At 37.7% G+C, this 23,376-nt stretch overlaps 1 long non-coding RNA gene across 1 annotated transcript in view; it reads right to left on the bottom strand.

Annotated features, from left to right (window-relative positions):
• Positions 1-23,376, bottom strand: part of LOC145722365 (uncharacterized) — a 179,279-nt gene that overhangs the window by 36,310 nt on the left and 119,593 nt on the right. The gene's annotated exons all lie outside the window — the stretch shown is intronic.

The raw sequence follows: 23,376 nt of genomic DNA, 5'->3' as shown, positions 1-23,376 counted from the left end.
TGGGATCGAGTCCCACATCGGGCTCCCTGCTCTGCGGGGAGCCTGCTTCTCCCTCTCCCACTCCCCCTGCTTGTGTTCCCTCTCTCACTGTGTCTCTCTCTGTCAAATAAATAAATAAAATCTTTAAAAAAAAAAAAAAAGAAAGAAAGCTAATTTTAGGTGGGAAAGCCACATGAAATTAACTTTTCCAAGAGGTAATAGTTTATGTAAATTAGGAACTAAGGAAGTGACAATTTAAGTGACAAGGTGATTGCTAAATTTTAGATCTCCTAGAATAGACTCTACAGATAAGTTTCGACGCTCCCCCAGGTGAGTAATCTGTTTCAGGTAACTATTTTCCTAATGTACACATAAAAACAAATTTTATCTGTGGATTCTCCAAAATGACATAGTTACCTTTTCCTTTGTTCTACCTGAGTCCATGAGGCAGATTGTGATCAGATTATTTTCATGGTTACCAAATGCTTTCGATTCCCAGCAAGGAAAGGACTAAGGAAACTAGTAAGAGAAACACAAAGAATTATAACACACTGGGAAAGTATTAGTTAAGCTTCTTGGTCCAGTAGGCTCCAGTACAAAATCAAAGCAGGCAATCCTCTGAAGAAATCAACTCCAGTCAACACTTACTGTAAGTAAATCCAAATCAGATTCATAAGGGCATGTACTCCAAGTAGAGTAGTTCTAACTTCTCATTTTGTGACGTGACATTTAAAAGGCAATAAAATGGGGGCACCTGGGTGGTTTAGTCGGTTGAGCATCCTACCCTTGATTTCAGCTCAGGTCATGACCTCAGGGTAGTGAGATCAGCCTTGTGTTGGGCTCCATGTTCAGCCAGGAGTCTGCTTGTCCCTCTCCCTTCCCCATGTCCCTCCCCGCACCACCCCGCACACATGTGGGTGTACGCGTTCCTGCTCTCTCGCTCTCAAATAAATAAATAAAATGTTTTTTAAAAAATAAATAAAAGGCAATAAAATGGATGTCCTTAAACTGTGAGTTGGCTGAAATTATTCTGACTTTTTCCATTTCATTTCCTGCCACATATCATATGTCATTCTTGCAAAAGTAATTGCTTAAAAAAATGTCTAACAACATGTATTTCAAAAAAAAAAAAAAACTACACACACTCAGGGGTTTTTTTCCCATCCATCCAAAAATATCTAACTGAAAACCTTCAATTGCAACGTTCATAAAAGAATCATGAAAATCATCCTTCAAGCCAATTACCTCCCCTTTCCTAGAATGTCTTACTCTCAAAGAGTTCAACTCATCTCACCAGGCCACGGCTGTTGATATTGGTAAAACAACAAACAAATTACTCCTTCCAGGAGTAACTGCATTTCATTAACAGACTCCAAGTTGAAGGTCCTTCTAGATTCAAAGAAATAAATCTCAGAGAGTGTAGCCACGATGACACAGCAGTGAGTAAGACATCTTTTCTGAGCAGAGAATATTTCTCAGTATCTTCTCCAAACACACGATGTGGGTGCTACTCTCTTCGTCATTAGCCTAGCCAACAGAGGACCTACGGGTAAAATCTGATTTTGCTTTGGGCCTATTTGTCACTTTATTCTTGATCAAAGGAGAAAATCTTGAGAGCTTTGACTATTTCTGAAACATAACATAAACAAAAGAAGAAGGGAAGGAAGAACAGAGAAGCAGTTGATGGTTGAAATGAGACACTGGAACATACTGCCAAAACAAAATAAACTGCTAAATTGGAATTACAATATCCCACAGATAAAATTTCCAGTAGCGCTCTAGTAAACAAAAGTCACATTGGCTGCTTTGTCACCAACATGTTACCAGATGCTCAATTTTTGTCTCATTACATTTCAAGAGATATTATAAGTGAAGATATTTCACTCACTTAAAAATAGGAGTCAGTAGGAAAATCCTACTAGTTGGCTTCATAGAAATACATTTTATAACCAACTCTGCTGTAATAAATCTATTCTACAAAATAATTATCTTTCTACCTATACCATATATAATTTCATGACTATTCTTTGATTAGTACTATCACAAACTCTATCTCACTTTGATTAACATTTTTCTCAAGGATTATCTCAACTGAAAGAAATGTAGAATTTCAGTCTTTGACATTGATCCAAAATTCCGTTTACATAACTCATAGGTAAAGAAATGGCAGCATAGTCCAGAATGAAGTATATAAAAGCACCAGACGAAGTCTTAAAACAACTCTTTCCTGCCAGCCTACTTGCTGGGTCACCTGACTTTCATCAGCTTTTAAGTGAGTAGGATCCCGCCTAACCCTACATATAAGATATCTGAGGGGGAATGATTTGTGCTCTCAACTGCTCTGAAACCCTGAAAGAGAGCCTCTGACTCAGTAAAAGTCAGTTTGGGTGGGTTTCCTTTTTCATTATTTTTTAAACTTTTCATTTGCTTTCTTTATCAAATTAGGGGAAACTCGAGGTTCTTTTTACCTCTTCCTTACCAAACATGGCAAAGTCATTCATACCAAAGCTAAAATGTAAAACTTTACCCACCATCACAGCCCTTTAATAGGCATAACTTCGTTGAATTACCCTGAGATGGAATTTCATAGACAGGAGAATGCAAATTTCAACCGTGGCAAATATATTTAGCAAAAACACTTGGAATGATTGTCTAAAACAAAAGTAACTACAGAAAATGATTAATTTAATTCTTATGTGGGTCACTCAAGTTCAAAGAATTGAAAAATGTATTAATAATCTAAAAAGTCATTTTTCTACATGAATTAAGAAACAGCTAATCATAACAGCACACAATTTCTATTCCCAGAGGGCTTAGCCAGTGGAAAGAAAAACAATTCATTGAACATCTATGGATCCTCCTTTTTAAAAAGGTTTGAATAGCTATCTAAGGGAATGTTATTTTAAAATATCATTTAAAAAAGGAGAGCATTTGAACAAAAACACATATCAGATTTCATTTTATTTGTGAATTTTGAATTTTTGCTTTATCATAATGTCTTCAAAGGGAAGTCAGGTGGCATTGTCATCATCAAGTAAGGATTTCCTCTAGTGTCCTCAATGAGGACGTTTCTAGTCATCCCAGCAGGACCAACAATTAAGATTTCCTATCTGGTGGTAAAAATTGAGAGGATTAAGGCTAGGCACAAGAGATGAAGTTATAAACTTAACCAATCTCAGTGAATATAAATATAAATGGGTTCTTAGAACGTACGATTTTCTCCACTACCACGGGTTTATCAATTTAACTCATACCCGGCCAGATGATAGGCTACTCTTTACTTACGTAATTATTTACAATAATGCATATGACCTAGAAGTAATCCAATAAGAATCTCTGGCATTTGAGTAGAGTTAGTAGTCCCTGTGTGAATTAATGGTGTATCCACAAATAATGTAAGAAAAGCATTTTCAGTACAAATTGTTACATGAGAGTCTTTAAGTCTTTAATGTTTTAACTCAAGAGCTGAAATTAAGAAATTAAGCATGTTTGTGTTTGTATGAATAATCTTGCTATGGTCGTTTTTACAAATTGATTCTCCCCCCCCCCGAGACTAAATAGCCTAATGTATTCATTTAATTTGGAAATGTATTTTGGCAAAAATTCTCCCCACCCACCCAATTCATAACCAAGTTCCAAGGTGAATCGGTTTAGAAATCAGACCTATGAGGAAAGATGATTTTATCTGCCAGAGCAATGCTCTGTGCTATTGTTTATACCTTTTTGTTGATAGTTACCCTGGAACACAAGAGCCACACTGGCCTCTGGGGAAATAAGATTAAGAATGAGTGATTAAACGCTGACATAGAATTGTAGAATTATTCAGTGATACCATAGATAACATCTATCTTAACTTTCAGATAAATACAACATTTCGCTCCTACAGTAATGATAAATAGTGAGAGCTTTTAAAGAGATGATGTAAATAAGGTATCAAGGTTTTATTTCAATCAACACTACAAATAGTTATATGCACAGATATTATCCCCATTTTCAATATCTTTGGCAGAGATGCACTGCTATGGTTTTAGGTCTTATTCATTCATTTATTTTTTTCCTTTTTTCTTTTGCTACTAGAGAAAAACTAAGACACATTTCCTTTTTATGAAAAAACAGAGTGAACTTGTAGTATATGAACATCTTTAATATTCATTTCTTCTTTCTTATCACCTTCAATTTCAGTCCCGTTCCTCTGTCCCAACACTAAAGTGATCAAACCATGACCACAGAGACTGAGAAAAATACTCAAGGTATTGGAGACTCCATGGACATTTTTTTCCTCTTGTGCAAGTTCCTAATTCTCCATGGAAACAGTTTAGTCTTTTTTCAACAAACATTCATTGACCTATGATAATGTAAACATATTTTGCCCTGAATAGAGTTTTGCCTAAAATTTTTGTGCACATTCGAAGTCTATCATCTGACTACATCCATAACGTGCCTCAGGGTTGAGAATATCTCAATGTTTCTGAGGCAAAACATTTGGTAACACTAAGACACTCATAGGCTGCATAGCCCATATCACTGAGGTAGTTCAATAAGTCATTGCTTATTACAGAGAAATGTATAAGTTTCCAAAAAATGTGAAGAAACAAGATATAAATCTATGGTAAAAGTACTCCAGTGTATGTTTTTCTTCAAAGAACAAATATGTATTGAGAATCAACCAAATGCAAAGCATATGCTAGAAACCATGTGCAGAAGAAGGGCAGTGTCAGAAAAGTTGAAAATATGTATTACAACACTTCAAAATTCCAAAAGAATTTACAATGGGGGGATTAAAATGGAAGAAAGTTTTATTAATGTAAGGCAATATTATTTAGTGAATAAGAATATACATTTGATTCCAGGTTTCACCAATTTTAGTTGGTGACCTTCATTTAAATTCTCTGGGATGTTTCCTCATCTGCAAAATGAGGATAAGAATAGTACCTTTCCCATGAGGTTTGAGGAATCAATAAGAAAATGCTCAGCACTCAGGAAGCACTCAGTAAATGTTGTCTATTGTTATTAGATGCCAAATGAGTAATACAAACAGGAGCCTAAGAACTTGGAAATGGAGAAGATAAAAAGGAACTTCAAACTGGAAAGAAGGATAGAATAGGAATGGGCAGAGAAGACTGGGGGAGTATTACAGTCTGGTGGAATGGACTAAGGGACGAAGGATAGAACGTCATGCTTACAGGACCAGTCTAACTAGAGTAGAAAGTATAGGCTGAGGTTTACGAGGATGTAATATTGGAAAAGAAAGTAGAGGTCAAATTATGAGTCATTTTGAATAAGAGGCAAAATAATCTGCACTTTATTGGTAACAGGGAGTAATTAGAGGTTGCTGAATGCATATTAATCAAAAATATTCACATAAATTTTTGGAATTTAGCTTTTGATGACAAACTTTCAAGAGTAAAATCCAAGATGGTAATTGGAGTAACTGATTCATTTAGAAGCATATTTTGATTTTCTAAAGTACACATCATACGTATGCCTCGGCCCTATCACATTTTATTTTCAGATAAGTGTACAGGGCTCTTTGACTTTCAATGCAAAATGGAATAGTTAATCTATTTTTACCTAAGATGCTTAACGTGTTTGGCCTACCGAGGTCTCTAAGAAGAGGATAATACAATGGTAAACAGAAATTGCTTAATGAGTCAACTGTGTCTGGTCTTGAAAAAAATGTCTTCAGTATTACATCAGTCTGAGAAGCCAGCTATTCATCAGATCTCATTATTAGATAAGCATACCAAATTAAGTTTCATAACACTTGAAGTGATTTTAGGGCATACCAAAGATTCCTCTATATTTTATGTCTTCTCAAACATTAAAAATAAAAATAAATTAATGAAAGTTTTTAGCTTTTTTTTTTAAGATTTTGTTTATTTACTTGACAGAGAAAGACACAGCGAGAAAGAGAACACAAGCAGGGGGAGTGGGAGAGGGAGAAGCAGGCTTCCCGCTGAGCAGGGAGCCCAAAGCGGGGCTCGATCCCAGAACGCTGGGATCGACCTGAGCCGAAGGCAGACGCTTAATGACTGAGCCACCCAGGCACCCCGAAAGTTTTTGGCTTTAAAATTCAGGCACTCTTAAAAATTTCAAACCCAGGGACTGTTGGGTGGCTCGGTCAGTGAGCCTTCAGCTCAGGTCATGATCCCAGGGTCCTGAGATTGAGTCCTGCATTGGGCTCCTTGCTCAGCGGGGAGCCTGCTTTTCCCTCTCCTTCTGCCTGCCGCTCCCCCTGCTTGTGCTCTCTCTCTCTGACAAATAAATAAATAAAATCTGAAAAAAAATGAGAAACAAAATTTCAAACCCAAAACCTAATACAGGTTTCCATGTATTTCCTTTCAGATGTAAACTATATTCTTTTTGTCCGTGATTAACTAAAAAATATTAAAGCATGGCATATATGTTCTTCTATCTGTAAGATATCATACTTAGATAAATGAGTAATTTTTGGTCTTGGTAGAAATTCCTCTATTATCCTAGAGTAAAAGTTTAGTAGTATATGTGGAGAATTCTCATGGATTCTCCCTGACCTGCATTCATTATTTTCTCTTCCTTCAGTATAGATATGGTTCAGGACCATACTGAAAAACTGATATAAAAGCATATCTAAATATAGATATATGAAAGCATTTATCATCTTTTACCAATGAAAATAGCTCTCAAATTCAGTGACCAGCGTCTTATAGCTGCGAATTATAATACCAAAAGTTAGAAATGGCCAGAGAAAAACTGTAGAGAAAATATTTGGGGGGTTGGGTGTTTTTGTTTTTTGTTTTAATACCTCAAATCTCATGTGTCAGCCTCCTGAAAAAAACAAGACTGCCTTTTACGGTATCCTAGTTCTTTAATGCAGTGGCCTTTGTACTCAGAAAACATGTTTCTATGCCTTTCTTTTAATCCATCCTAATTACTCAAGTCTCTATAAATTAACTGAAGTCAATCTGATGAATTAAATAATACCCCTAAGATTCAAATGTATGATAGCAACATAAGTTATACCTCGGAAGGGCACAGGGACTGAGGGATCTATATTTTAACAAGTATGTTTTCAGACAAACTGCTTTAACCATTAGAAAAAGAATTTAATCGCTGACTCTAAAAACCAGTAGGGTCCTTGGGAAGAGATATTTTCTAGCAGAATTTTTTCAAATCCAATCATTCATACGAAACAGTCATTTTACCAGTAAGGTCAGCCCTGCCTGAGGATAAAGGAACCCTATCCCGACCACCTAATCAAGCACTATGTAAAGGGTCAACATCATCAATTCCTCTACTCTAGGACCTCTAAACACGGTGTAGTGGTCTGTATAGGAAAGACTCTGTTCCTATTCTGTTTGGTTCCACAACCATTTACTCAGCAGTCAAGAGCTATAAATAAATCACTGTGTGAGCTAATGAGGGGCGGCAGTTCTCAGTGACACAGTGACCTGCTGCAGCAAATAGCGGGAAAGGGGCAGATCTGCGATTAGTGGAGAAGCAATTGCTCATCCCTGGAAACTTACTTTAGTTCTTCATCTCGATAGCCCAAACCTCAGCAAATCCCTGGCATGTCTTGTGTGTGAATAGGTGGTGCTCTACAACAAAGATTCGGTGGCCCCGACTGCCAGGGTAAGCAGTCTCTCCTAAGCGCACAGCAACTAGTGATCCCAAGTGTCTCTCCACCAGCCCAAGGGTGTGCTCTTGAACTTCAGCAGCACAGGAATTTGCGAAGAGGCTTCACAGAATAGCTGTAACTTGCAGAGGTCATCCCAATAGCCCGAATCTTAAACAACTGAAATCAGTATAAAATAGTGCTAGATTAAAAACTTCCTGAGGGCAACAATTATGTTTTATAATCCATTGTAACATTCAGCACAACCTCTGATGGTTAATGTTTATTGAGCAAGTAAGTGAAAAAAATTGAAGAGACTGGGAAAGGAGGACTTGTTGAGAGCAGCTGGGCTAACTAGGTCGTGAACTGTAAACTGGTCTAGCATCACGAACATTTATGCAACAGAGATCTTCCAAGGCAGCTCAATGGATGAAACAGAGAAAGAGCAACTGATTGGAGTTTGGAGAAAAGATGACCCGGAAATTTTAGGCACCACCCCTCCCACCCCATTCACTTCTACTGGTTGCCCTGAGGCATCCCCTGAAAGCTACAGAATTTCTCAGAGTACAGGTGAAACACACCACACCAAACTTCAAATTCTGTAACTACTAGGAAAAAATTTACCTGGTTTATCATTGCAATTCTAGCACATGCCATAGATTCAAACACATAATAAGTGCTCAGTTTATAGAATGAATGAGCTAATGTAGAATTCTAACATTTAAATAAACTGCTCAAGGAAATAGGTTTAATTTTTAAAAGATTTAATAGTGACCGGAGTGCCTGGGTGGCTCAGTCGTTAAGCATCTGCCTTTGGCTCAGGTCATGATCCCAGGGTCCTGGGATCAAGCCCCGCATCGGGCTCCCTGTTCGGCGGGAAACCTGCTTCTCCCTTTTCCACTCCCCCTACTTGTGTTTCCTCTCTCACTAGGTCTCTCTCTGTCAATAAATAAATAAAATCTTTAAAAAAAAAAGAGATTTAATAGTGACCAATGTATTAATCCTAGGATTCATATAAAATTGCCTTTAAAAATTTAAAAAGGTCCAAAAAAAAGTTAAAAGTCTAAGCAAAAATTCCTCACATATATATTTGGAGAAGTTTTATAGTAAATTGAACACAGTCATTGCTTGTGGGACTTCAAGTACAAGAAATACACACACACACACACACATATATATAAATAAATAAACTCCATTTTAGAAGCAGCTATGCCATTGTGCTTGAGTAGAATGAATATTTGGATTCACCTCCAAACTCATTCATGCTCATCGTTACCGTGAGATTGAGCTCTGCATTAATTATTCATTTAGAGAATTATCTTCCTCTGGTCACCGACTACAGCTGCTGGAATGCGTGATTCATTCCTGATCTAGCTTTGTTCTAATTTCATATTGCCCTTGTGCTACTCAAAATTAATCTTCAAGTTACAGGCTACAGGATGTTTTTCCTAACCCAGAGCATTATACTCATGTATCACTTACAAATGTTGGTATATTTTGTTCAAAGGTGGCTCAAATGCAGAGCCCTCCTAGAAGCTCTTCAGTGGCATTTCTTTTTTTTTTTTTCTTTTTTTTTTTTAAAGATTTTATTTATTTATTTGAGAGAAAGAGAATGAGAGACAGAGAGCACGAGAGGGAAGAGGGCAGAGGGAGAAGCAGACCCCCCGCTGAGCAGGGAGCCCGATGCGGGACTCCAGGATCATGACCTGAGCCGAAGGCAGTCGCTTAACCAACTGAGCCACCCAGGCGCCCTCTTCAGTGGCATTTCTTAATTAGAACAGCATACACTAAGGGCAGGGAACTGTGTAATGTTGCTTACTTATATCGTATTGAATTTATAAAGCAAATTTAACCAAAGAAAACTCAATTCTTCACTGCAGACAAACAAGTATTTTCTACAGCGAGGTACACAATGAAAAACATTTGACATATTGGATATTTTCATTTATTAGAAATATTGCAAGAGTAGTTCTAAAAGTTTAATTAAATTTATGCATACAAAAGCACACAGTTATAAGACCAATACTATTCATAGCTTACACTGATCAAGTTTAATAAAAACATTAATAGACTAAACTATTTTTGAAACCTGGGGGCAGATTGGGGAGGTAGAAAAAAGTGGGTTCTATTATAGAATATCTCATCTATTTTTTTCAAAAAATTTATTTATTTATTTGAGAGAGAGGGAGAGGGAGAGCACATGCAGAGGGAGGGGCAGAGGGGGAGGAAGACAGACAGACTACCCACTGAGTGGGGAGCCCTATATGGGGCTCAATCCCAGGACCCTGAGATCATGACCTGAGCCAAAATCAAGAGTCAAATGCTTAACCCACTGAGCCACCCAGGCGCCCCAAGAATATCTCATTTATGGCTCAAGGTTTACATCAGTAGCATTAGTTTTCACTTTGATTTTAGAAAGTCCATGAAAGAGAGTATGAAATCCATGTGGACTTATTTCTACAGTTTGGTCATATGTTCCAAAAGCATAAGGATACTCTAAGATTGATACATTCATTTCAAAAAAAAAATTAAATTCTAGGAATTCAAAAATTCACTTTCCCTCCTCTTTTGAAGGATAAGTACTTGATAATTCAGACAACTTCTAAGGTTAGCTCAAGAAATACACTTGCAAAAACTTGAAAATAATTGATACTCGAATCCCATGATTCATCTCTAAGACTATGGCTTTGCTTCCACTGGAAAGCTCTTAAATTCTCAAAAATCTATTGTTCCATTGGAGTCAGAACACTCACAAGATGGAAGAAAATTCAGCTTTCTATTAGTCTATCCACACAGCCAATTTTTCCCTGAATACCTGCATTTCCTTGAACAAATTAGTACTATTCATTTTTTCCTCCATTGTTTTAATTACAATATGCTCAGATTTCTGGTCATATCACACAAAGGTACAATTTAAGAACCACTCATGACCATCAAATTGGCTCTCCCAAAATATTTTGGCTGAAAAATTTGATCTGAAAAAGCTCAATGAATATCTTTCAATAACTTTCCATCCCCTGACCATCTAACACCACATTCTACTTCAGCTTCTTCCAGATATGCCATAAACTATTTAAGGACTAAGGGGATGAGAACAAAAAAGAATTTCAAACTTGATCCCTTTCTCCATCTGTGCTATTAACTTGGCTTGCAAATGTTATTGCACAAACTCTGTTAACATATAATACAATGGAAGCTGTGCACAAAAATAATTGTCTTTAAATTAAATAAATGATTAATTTTTTGTTGTTGTTTTCATTGCAGATGCCCTCTCTGTAGCAAATGAACTCACTTTTTATTGCTTTTAAGGTACTGGAAATTTTCTATGTCTTGATCTTGGTGGTAGTTACAACATTTAAAAGTTACATTTGTGAAAAGTCAGAAGACTTATGGTCAAGATATAAATTTTTACTGTATGCTAATGATAAGCTCAGTAAGGTATGTTCAAATCCTAGAGCAGCTCGAACTTTGCAAAATTAACCTGGGTCTCAATTTTCCCATCTATACAACAGTGATAATAATGCTGCTTCCCTCTCATGGTTGTATAATTTGTGTAACCATGTGAAGAGCTATTTTCTGTACAATAAAAATTATGCTAACACCAGGTGCTATTGAACTTAAGAAACAAGGCTTAAGAGCATTTGGATTATTTCCAACTGCTTGGAAATCTCTGCATAGTTGTAATTTCCTCCCTGCCTCCTAGCTCCTGGCGTGGTAATAGGTATTGCTCTACCCCACTCCAATACCTATTCAGCCAAGAAGAGTGTGTCCTGGCACCTGCCGTACCCACCATTGCCAGGCTCTGAATACTGGGCAGGGCGCCAGGAGCCCTTTTGTTTGCCTTTTCAGAAAGCAAGCATTGACTTCCAGAGCCTACTTTTAATTATAATACAGACCTGTAATGGAAAACCTCTTTTATTCCAAGGTTTGTATCCGAAATGGTTCTCTGGGTCTTTTTCTTGTGTTCTCATTCCTTTGTCCAAAAGAGAAGGAGAATGAAACCTAATCTGGAAGGCTACCCTGGTGACAAAGCTTCTCCCCTTTATTTTGAAAGTGGGCACTACTGTAAAAGCAATTTTGTACTGAATGCTAAAGATTACACTCTGTGTTTTAAACAGAGATTTGCAGTCATGTTCTGATGACTAATATGAATGACTTTTTTCTTTGTTAAAAAAAGATTTGAGAGAGAGAGAGAGTGGGGGGGAAAGGACAGAGAGAGAAAATGTCCAAGCAGACTCTCACTGTGCAGAGAGCCAGACATGGGGCTCGATTTCAGAAGCCATGAGATCAGGACCTGAGCCAAACCCAACAGTTGGATGTTACCCGACTAAGCCACCCAGGTGCCCCATGACTTTCTTTCTTAAGAAAACAAGTTCTATTTCCCTCAGCAAAACTTAAACAAAAATTTATATATTATAGAGCAAAATTTAAGGAGCCTTATGCAGTAATTTCTTCATAGAGAGCAAACATTTTAAACCAAATCAGTTAAGATGAGCTACTCTTCAGCATTTTCCTTTGAGCAAGATAAATGTGTGTTCACACTGTAGCAAAAGTCTTTATAGAACAATTTCCACACTGTATGCTTTAATAATATTTTCAACATAGTTTTCCTAATCACCAGTTCAAATTTATGAATTGACCATTTATGGCACACTGCCAGACACCATTACAATTTTCAATAAATTGCATTGGACTACTCTTGAAGCTGAAGCCAGAGAGCCAATAATTTTTTCACATAAATGTATTAGTCTCATTAAAGAGGAATTTTTAAGATCACTTAAATCAGCTTATTTCTTAACTTATGGAATATTCAAAATATCTTTGAAACCTATTTAAATCATTTTTGTTTCCTCAGCTAATGATTCTGTGGATAGGAAATGGTATGAGTTATGCATGAATTAAAAATTAATATTAGGTAATATTTACTGAGCCCTTACTATGCCAGACACTATGCTAAATTAACTCGTGCTATAGTAACGATAGTACCTGAGTCAGATACATGCAGTTCCTACAGCCAGCTCTTCACCTAAATCCTTCATTGAGAGTACTTCAGTGATGAGAGATGTTCTAATAATGTTGAACACCAAAATAAAAAGCAGTTGGGGTCTTAAACTCTGCAAATTTGAACTGACCTTTCTCCTGTAGACTTTGAATCCCACATTCTAAGGGATGTGGTGTTGAGGTGACTTTCATCAAGTTCTAAACTATATGTTATATCACAGTATTAATTTAAGACTATTCTGTTCAATTTTCTAAATTACTTTTCTTTAGGGATTCTCTTTATATTGCTATATTTTATAAAATGGAATCTCCATTGTTATTAGACCATAGATTAACCAAAACCTTCTTCCATTTTCTTCATTATCCTGAGACGTTATACCTATCAAGCCAATTCAAAACACAAGAAGCAAAAGTATCCTAGGATATAATGGACTGAAGTACAAAGATATACTAAAGAAGAGTTCTCAAGAACTATCTCAGAAATGTGATGTAAGGAAAAATAGAAAAGGAGTTGTGGGAGAGAGAAGCTGCCTTCTCTCTAATAGAATTGTCAAGTGTTTAAAGACATGGAACAAGGAAGATAAGAGGTAGCTAATAGCCTCTCTATGCCCTATAGATTCTAACAGGTTCACAGAAACATGGCAGTTATGTTGGAAGGCTTCAGAAGAAGTTCTCTGCCTGACTCCATGCTTCTGTATGAGCAGCATGTGAAAGCAAGCCTAGGGGGAGGAATGAATGACAGAGATGCTTCCAGTAAGGACCTCGGTGAAGATGGAAGTGAGGACAATGGAAAAGTTATGAGACTTAAAACATGAAGCAACACTCCACAGTTTTGAATGTGGTCCTACAGAGGGATAAAGACAGCTGTTGAGGTGTTGGCTGGACAGTCACAGACTATTTAACAGTTCTGATTGCCTACATACTTAATGTCTGGTAAAGGTACCTTAAAATATTTGTGCTAGTTCATCTTCTTAATCCAAGCTGTTGGTAAGAGTTTATCCTGTGTTTTAGATATTGTAAATAACTGAGTGTGACCATGGCACTAGGTACTATTCAGTGTAACTAATGATGGGAGAAATTAAGAAGATAGTATACAAATAGAGGTTCTTATGATTGATTTTCATTTAGCAGTAGCTCTAAGGAATTGCTGGATTTGATTCCTTCACATAGGAAAGTAAGGAATAGTAACCACCCACTGTTGCCTTAAAAGAGTATTGTTCCCAGAACAAGGAGTAAATGAGCAAATTCAAAACATGGTAAGGAAAGAGCAGAGATGACAGCTTCTTTTAGTGGGGGAATGGAGAAATTGTTAGATTATTTAAAAATCATAACATGAACACTGCCAATCTTTGCAGTACATCATATAAAAAGAATTCTGAGTCATGAAAATGACTGTTCTTTAAATTTATTCTCCCAATATCCCACTGTCATCCCTAAAAGATATATACCACTATCTACCAAAAGCTTAAAGGATCATGAAGCTAAATATTGGGATTTAAAACCAGAATGCTGCAAAAACTTTGGAGAGGCCTTTAAGTACTCTGGAAGTAGTCTCCATTAAAGGAACTGAACCATTATAATGCTTGTGGATAATGTTTATGCTCTGTGAAGTAAGTGGCTTCTCCAAGCCTTTTTCTGAAAATGATAGGTCCTGACATCATGTAGAGTATGTGTAACAAAAACACTGAGGGCAAAGAACCAAAACAATTTAGAGAGATAACATCTTTGAAACAATCTGATAATGCTTGTGTTCAAGAATTCCAGAGGGAAGAAAGAATGGAATGGGGTCATTGGCATCTTCCTGCGGTTTCATAAATCTGTTGACAAATGCCAAATGTGGGAAACCACGTGAAAAAAGATGAGGTCAGAGTAAGGAAGATCAGAAGATGTCATTGGTTGTTACTTCTGGTAGGAGCATCAGAAAATCCGCTCATCTGAACTCTAAACAATGTGGTAAGGAAAGCTTTGTGCCTGGTGACTTTACCTAAAGACAGAGAGGTAAAAAGCCCCTAGTAAATCTCTGATAAATGGTCCTTATGTCAGTGTGCTAACAAAACTGTAGAACAGATTTCTTTTACCATCTGTGAAGTATGATGTATTATGGACAATATAATAATTTAGAGTTACAACTCAGTCACCTCAGAAAATCCTTGGAATATATGCATATGTATCTATATGTCTGTATCTATATTCCAGTGGTTTCATATATATGTGTGTGTGTGTGTGTAAATATGTTCTAGCAGTTGGCTGGATGACTCATTTTCAAGCTAATATTCAAGCTAGACTGAAGGTGAGTTGTTCAATATTTGGCACAGAATTTAGTGCTGGAGAGAACTGGATTTGAGTCTCAGCAGTCACTTGCTAGCTGAGGAATCATGGGCAACTTACTTGGCTTCTCTAGGCCTCAGGTCTTCAGCCATCAGATGAAGATAACAATGGGATGGATGTGGAGTATAAGAGAGAAACAGGCATCAAGAATGATGCCATATTTTTGGCTTGAGCAACTGGAAGGATAGAGTTGCCATCAATAGAAATAAGGGTTTACCTGGGAGGAGATAAAGGCTTGCAGATGGTGCTTAGTGTTGACCGTATTAGATATAAGATGCCTTTTAGACACCTCAATAAAGATGCTGGGTAAGAAGTTGGACATAAAAGTCTAGAAAGAGGGGGGCGCCTGGGTGGCTCAGTCGGTTGAGCAACTGCCTTCGGCTCAGGTCATGATCCCAGGGTTCTGGGATCGAGCCCCGCATCGGGCTCCCTGCTTAGCGGGGAGTCTGCTTCTCCCTCTCCCTCTCCCCCTGCTTGTGTTTCCTCTCTCGCTGTGTCTCTCTCTGTCAAATAAATAAATAAAAATTAAAAAAAAAAAGTCTAGAAAGAGGTTTGGGAGGGAGATAAATATTTGGGAGTTCATAGCCTGTGTTCAAAGGTATCACTAAGGGAGTGAGTATAGATTAAAGACATATTCTGAGGCTAAGAGGCTGGAAAGAAGAGGAGTGATACATAAATAAACCTGAGAAAGTATGGCCGTGAGGTATGAAGACATCGAGAGTTCATGTCTTGGAAGCCAAGGGAAATGAAATATTTCAAGAAGAGACTAATCATTTGTACACTGCCGTTAGGTAAAGTAACATCCACCACTGGATTATAGCTAATCTTGAATAGAGCAGTTTTGGAGGGGTGGTGAGGATCAAAGTTGTAGTGGATTTAAGACAAAATGAAAGATAAGAGAAGAAAAATTGGAGATGATGACCACAGACAAAGTTTTTTGGAATTTTCTGTAAAGGGGAGCAAAGAAATAGGATGGTTGCTGGCAGAAAAAGGGGGGATCAAAATATTTTCAATCTCAGTAATCTCCCTCTTTCTTCTTGTGACTGAACAAGTTACCTCTTTCTACCAGATTAAAAATGCTTTTCTTTTTTAGGATGAAGTTATCTGAAAATGCTAATTAGTATTCTGCTATGTTTTAGACACAGTATCACAAATACAGTGTCATAGTATAGATGTACATATCATTTTTAAAATATCGATGACCTTAGGGGGCACCTGGCTGCCTTAGTCAGTTAAAAATGTCAATGACCTAGATGCAAGACAACCAGAAATCAAAAAGATATAAAGATCCCAGCAGATGTGAGAACTCAGCAAAATTAAAGGTCATAAAACAACCAGCACCTTTATCCAGGGGGCATTCACTCTGTGTGTGACCACATACAGGACCACACCATACTTTTTTTTAAATCATATACTAAGACAAAAGCAAAACCAACAAAATAAAACTAAGCTTTTGACTCCACAAATAGTTTATTACTTTATGCTTTTATCTTAGCCATAATGATACAACAAATGTGGCACAGACCTGTAATTCTCACCTAATCTCCAAGCACTTCTTCACAATTCCAGTCCCACTAGAGATAGGTGCGCTATACTAGCTCTAACCAAAAAAACTGTGAGCAGAAGTAACGTGTGTCACTTCCAGGCTGAGGCAGTGAAAAGCCCCAGAGGAATCCCGCACAGATTTTCATGCCCTGCTTCAGGGAATGTGGAAAACTAGTGTTGAGATTACCGAGTCAGGATGGAATCTTGAATCGTTGCTTAAGGTAAGCTGCCCTGGAGACCCACTGGGCATACTGGAGTCTTTCATATACTAGCACATGGGCATTTCTGGGTTGGTTTGTTACAGAGGCACAGCTGGCCTCCCTGACTAATACAGCACCTTCAAACGTTCTCTCTTTGTATTCCACAATATTTCAATCCATTTACCACAAAGGTACTTATCTCTGTGTAAGTTTTGGGCATTGTTATTTAGATAGTCTTTGCTGAGTTAGACAAGTGTATTCTTAAGACCTCTCATTCATTGCATTATAAAAAGCGTGGTATAAACGATTTGGATCTTAAAAAATAACACATCACAAACCAGTATTTAAATTCAGAAGTGTAAAAGAGACATGGGCAATGTGCATCCACAGGAAACAAACAAAACAAAACAGAGACAAGAGAATTGATTAATTGTACCTACTTTTTTTCTGTCAGTCATATTGAAGAGACCTAAATGTTATTTGCTCATTTAAGAACAACACATACAAGAAGTACCAGAAATCAGTTTCTTACCATTAAAATATATATGTGTATGTGTGATTAAAGTATCTTTGATTTGCATATTAAAAGTAACAGAATTCAGTTTCAAGAAGAAATGCAGATAAAGCAGAATCTTATCAACTACAACCAAAAGAACAACAACAAAAATGTTAGCATAATGCAGCTGGCATCTAAAACTACTGGGCTACCTGTAAATGCAAACATGTACGTTAATGACTAATACCTCTCACTTAGCTGAACGAGTCAGTATGTTTGGAATCCAAGCCATTTAGCTCTGCACTGCCTCAATGGAGCGGAAGTGGTTGTAGTGGAAGCATGCTTGGGTCTCCCAGGACAACCAAAAATATATGTGCTTGCCCATCATCTTGACATATTCCTAAAGAAATATAAAGCCTATTTAAAATAGCACTAAGGCCCGGGGAAAATCTGTGGCACTTATATTCAGATGTACATAAAACTACATTTTCCAGTTTGGCAGCTTCTCACGACATAAATTCCTAAAGATTTTAACTGCATACCTTTTTCAGCACAGGAAAGTTGTGCTTAACTGTCTGCATTAGAACAGTGATTTTCAGGATGGAGTGCAGAGTGTTATAGAAGGTGAGAGGAGGCATATTAAAATCATCAAGGGAGAGGGCGCCTGTGTGGCTCAGTTGGTTAAGGGTGGGACTCTTGATTTCGGCTGAGGTCATGATCTCGGGGTTGTAAGATCGAGCCCTGCCTCAGGTTCCATGCTGAGCGTGGAGCCTACTTAAGATTCTCTCCCTCTCTCTCTCTCCCTCCTCGGGCCTCCCCCATCTCTTAAAAAAAAAAAAAAAATCACCAAGGGAGAATTTTCAAACCAGCTCACATCCCCACCCCACTCCCCTCCAGGGCTGATGTGCTCTTAGGACCTAGTGGGCAGTGGGGAGGATGGGGGCAGCGTGTAGGGACCTTAGTGATCCTTCTCCATCCCCTCACCATCCCTTATTTGCAACTCCTGAAATGAAGAGAAACACGTTTCTTTTTGTAAGATGTTTTTTAAACGTAGACTCCTGAGAGAACAAATACAAACAAAATAATCAGCAGAACAGTCTCAATGTTCCAACGGTTATTGAACCGAATGTTTCCTGAGCATTCTCCTTCACACTTCTGTCATCGCAGAGCAGAACAACTTGTTCCAACTTTCTCACTTGACTCTCACATTCTGGGTAACAGAATGTCTCCCAATACTGAATAGCACTGGAGGGATTATGCTGAAAATCTCTTGTTGATGGCTTCCTTGAGTTTTAATGCAAAGGTAGAATTTAATAGTATTGTCTAATTATAATGTTCTGTATCTTCCCCAAATTTTCTTTTCTTCATCCTTTCATTGAAGTAAATTAATACATGCTTATTGCATGCTGTATAGTATCAATATTTATCAGAAACATGTAACCAATTTTATTTAATTCAATTGTGTAATTTGACTCAGGCTTCAAACCGTATTGATTCAACTCCAAAAACATCTTAAATTATACTTTTCCTCTATCTCTACTACTGGAGCAGTAAATCCAACTCAACACCTCATGAGAGCATTATTTTCAGACTACCTACCCATCCAGCTACACTTTAAGATTTATTGCTCTCTAACCCAAATCTCATGGGGTCATACTGGATTAAAACCTGTTGTTCCTTCTGCACAAACTTAAGGACAAAATCTAAACTAAGACCTTTCACAGGTTTTAATCTCAAATCATGCAGCTCCCCACTGTGTATAGTATTCTCTGGTCTCACTGAACCCATTAGAGTTTTGAAAATCATTCCTGATTACATCAGGATTTTTCTGTGACTTCACATATGTTTAGAATGCTTTTCCCCAAATTCTTTATTAAAAAAATAAAAATAAACTTTCCTATTTGTTCTCCAAGAAACAACTCAAATTATGTATCTTCTAAACATGTTTTGCGTATCTGTTACTGTGTAGCGAGTTGCTCTAATACGTGGCCACTTTTGAAACAACCAACATTTCTCGACTCACAGTTTTCTGTGGTCAGGAATTTAGCTGGAACTTCACTGGTGGTTCCAACAGAGAATTCTCATGCAGTCAAGATTATGGCCAGGGCTGTAGTGATCTGAAGTCTTGACTGGAGAATCCACTCCCAAGATGGCTCTCTCATTCACAGCTATTGGCTCAAGTTCCTTGTTGACTGTTGGCAGGATGCCTCAGTTCCTCATAGTGCAGACCTCTCCATAGGGCTGCAAAGTGTCCTAATGATACGGCAGCTGCCTAGAGCAAGAAGCTTGGGAGACAGCGAGGAGACCACAGTGTCTTTTCTGAGAGACACTATCTATTCTGCCACATTCTATTCATTGGAAGTATTTCATTAAGTTCTGATAACACTCAAGAAAAGCCTCCATGTTTTGCATGGAGGACTGTGAAAGAATTTATAGACATATTTTTAAACCATCATAAAATGTTTCCAGGATTTCCTCAGGACGTTTGTTATTCTTTTTTCTGTATTCCCAGTGTTTATCATACCAGTATTGCAAAGCTTAATATATTATATAATAAATTAATTTTAAAAGACATTTTAGGCTTTAACATGTAAACAACAAATTTCTACTTTGCTATTTCCATATGTTTCAATCACAAGACCCCTAAAATTTGTTTTTCCACTAACCCAAATTACTATTTCACACCTTTTTTTTCCCTCTAAATCTACAATACCCCTGCCCACTCCTCTCATTATCAGCGAGATAACCTGTCTCATACTTCATTGAGCAAGTAGAAGGACGGAGATGGAAATTTCCTCATCTTTCTACCATCAAATATACACTTCTACCTGTAAAGTCTGCCTTGGTGCCTCCTCTTCCAATAGATGAGATGTTCTTGCTCCTATCTGCTTCTCCACTTCTGCTTTGGATCATATCCTCTGTCATCTTTCCAAAGACTTGAGGCATACAATAATCTCCTCTCCCTCAATTGACAATTATAAATAATAGATGGATGGGTGGGTGGGTGGATGAATGGATGGATGGATGGATAAGTGGATGGATGGATGGATGGATGGATGGATGGATGGATGGATGGATGAATGGATGGATAAGGAGAGAGAAGAATAGAGGAAGAATTACATTCCCATGATCACACCTGCTTGCTGCTTCAAATTCCCCCCCTTTTTTTTTTCTTCTTCTCCCAGTAATACTTCTCTAGATTGATGTCTAAAGTCATTCTCTTCATTTCCTCGCTTCCTAGCTTCTCATCAATCTGATCTAACTGGACTTTGTCACCACTATTTTACAGGAACTGTGCTAAGCAAGATCACCAAAACCCCATCACATCCAAACTGATGTCACTTCTCTTCCCTTATCTTAAACACTCAGCTATTTTACTACCCCTTCTCCTTGAAACATTTTCTCCTCTTGTGGCATTGCATTGTTTGGTGTTGCTCCTGGCTAACCAGCTGCTCATTCTCAGCTCATTCACATCTTTAGATACCACTTTATACACTTCATTCTCACAAATCTGTATTTCCAGCTCTGACCTCTCCCCTTAAACTCTGTCTAAAAAGCATTTGTTTCCATCTTAACATGTCCAAAACTGAACTCTTGACTTTCCCCCATATAGGTTCTTCTACCATGTTCCCCTTATTAGTAAATGGTACTACAGTCTACCCAGTTGCTCAAGCCAGAAACCTAATAGTTACTTTTTTGTCTTTTTTTCTCACATCCCAAACTAAAGCTATCAGAAGTCTTAACTTTAAAAATATATCCTAGCTCTCACCACTTCTTTCCATTCTTTATTACAGTGGTCCATCCATCATCATCTTTCACTCACACTACTAAAATCTCCTCCTGCTTGCCCACCCATCATTCTTACACCAAAAATTCTGCATTCCATACAAAAGCAAGAATGGGCTTTTAAAAAATGCAGATCAGATCATGTTGTTTCCCTGGTGAAAACCCTCCAATGAATTTTCCTTACAAATAAAATAAAATCAAAAACCTTCAGCATGGCCTAGAAGCCCTTGTACCATCTCATCTCTATCTATGTGATCTCATCCCATGCAATTCTCCCCCATTGCTCAATACATTTCGACAATATTGACCTTCTTTTTCTTTCCTGGTTGTGATCAAGACCTCTCTCAGAATAAGTTCACATCCCAGTTTACCTGGCTGATCCAGTTTCGTTTCTGTTGTCCGGATATCCTTTCCACTTTATTATTTGTCCCAAACTATTATTTTGCTTTAAAACCAAGGCTTATTAACAGTTACATTAAAATAAGCCAGGATGGGCTTGGTAGAGCTTCACTTTGTACTTCTAGTTATGTCCCTGGTCTTAGTGAATAGTATGTGAGACACACATGTAGTAAACTAAGCTCTTACCCTAACAAACTAGTTAAATTTGAAAGGTGACAATTAGAGAGCATGTTTTCTGTTTTTCAGACCCTTTCCAAAGGAAAAGTAACAAACAAGCTGAGTTTTTCCTAAAAAAAAAAAAAAAAAAAGTGCACTGGGATAAAAAAAAAAGGGCTAGGGAGAGCCAACTTTTCCAGGTCTTGGTTGATGGTAGGAGATGTAGTATCTCTGCCTCTAATGTAGGAACACCAGAGAAAGACAAACAAATCCCACCCCAAAAGGCTATTTCTGGTGTCATACCCAGTGGGGCAAGAACTTGAGCAATATCCTGTGGACTACTGGACTGGGTGTTGGAGTCTCACAGTGGTGGCTATAAGGTAAGATTGTCTTTATTTTTGTAGGAAACTAGTAAGACAGCACAGATGCTGAGCACAGATTATGACTGATGACTTTTAGCCCTGATTCAGCCCGGAGGAACAGCTGTGTGGGTTGGCAGCAATGTCAGTAAAAGGGATCTGCTCCGTCTGCTCGGGCTGTCAAGGTTTCCGAAGAGCAGCAACATCCGCAATAGTGCTCAGAAGGATGCCGTTCAGCACACTCCCAATTTTTAGGAGATAGAAACTTGGGACAACCTCATTAGACAGAGTACATAACCCTGGGGTCCATGAGGATATCTGGAGATGAAAAAGAAAAAAATGGGCTGCCACAGGTTGCAAATAGAGATTTAGAGTCATATTCATTTTATAGTAAATAATATGAGCATTTTTTGAACTCTACTCTGAGTCATTTCACTTTATGGTCTCCAAAACACGTAATAAATCTGAACACACACTATTTACAAGAGAACTGCTACAAAGCCCTTGATGCCTAGCACATGCTGGGTAAACAGTAGGCAATATCACTGACTAGCAGTACCAGGAGTACCCAGACTATGTAAGCTGCCTCCAAGTTTCCAAGAAGTTACAGGCTCTTGTTTGCACCTTCAGAGTGTACATTCTACTTGGGTTGTAACTGGAATACAAACGAATTTAAGTGGTAGTAAAAGTCAAAATGAGAGTAAGCTCAAAAGTAAGTATTCCAACAATAAATGCTGCAGGAGTTCAATTAAAGGGAGTTATTCAGAACTGTTTAGTATCTCTTAAAGTAAAATGTATTGAGTTCGTGAGTACAGTGGTCTACACAAATCTCAATGAACAATATAAATAATGCTAACAACATCTTGATAAGGAAAGTTGTAAGCACCAAGAACAAGTTTAATGTTTTAATCTATTTTCTTTTCCCTTAAAATAAATGATTTACTGTTATAAGTTCAATTAAAGTACATATTGAGAAAGTGTAAGAACCTAAAAAATATAAGATGGCCACCCACTCAGGGCCAGTATGTTACAGTACTTCAGTAAATTGCTCCAACACTCAACCCACATGGGACCTAGAAACTATCTCATCAGTGTCCCAGAATGATAACATTCAGGGATGCTGATTTATGCAAACCAAGCCTACAAGTGACTAATGTCAATGGACAACTTTACCTAGAGGAATGTAATTGTCAGTTGGTCTAACCAGTACACTTCCTTTAGACGCATGCTTCACAAAAACAAAATTTTCAGATGCACTTGGTGAAGATAGGTTCAGAGTGGGGAGCAGGGCAGTTAATTTTATGATTGGAATGTTTGATGACATTAGATCTAATGGCCTTATGGGCCCATCTCCTTAATAAGGAAGGAATCACCAAATAGCTCCACAATTCATGTTGAACACCTAGAACGTGGTCTGGTTTGCTGTAGGAATTTCATAGTATTGGTTGAATGAATGAGTGAAAGTTCCCCTGAACAGTGCTTGGATAATCATTGCCAAACTTTGTCTTGATATTTTTCTACAATTTTTTTTTT

This window comes from Leptonychotes weddellii, chromosome 6, assembly GCF_054177405.1.
Source record: "Leptonychotes weddellii isolate Sample4059 chromosome 6, ASM5417740v2, whole genome shotgun sequence".
Classification (NCBI taxonomy): domain Eukaryota; kingdom Metazoa; phylum Chordata; class Mammalia; order Carnivora; family Phocidae; genus Leptonychotes; species Leptonychotes weddellii.
This window is presented reverse-complemented; position numbering and strand designations above follow the sequence as displayed.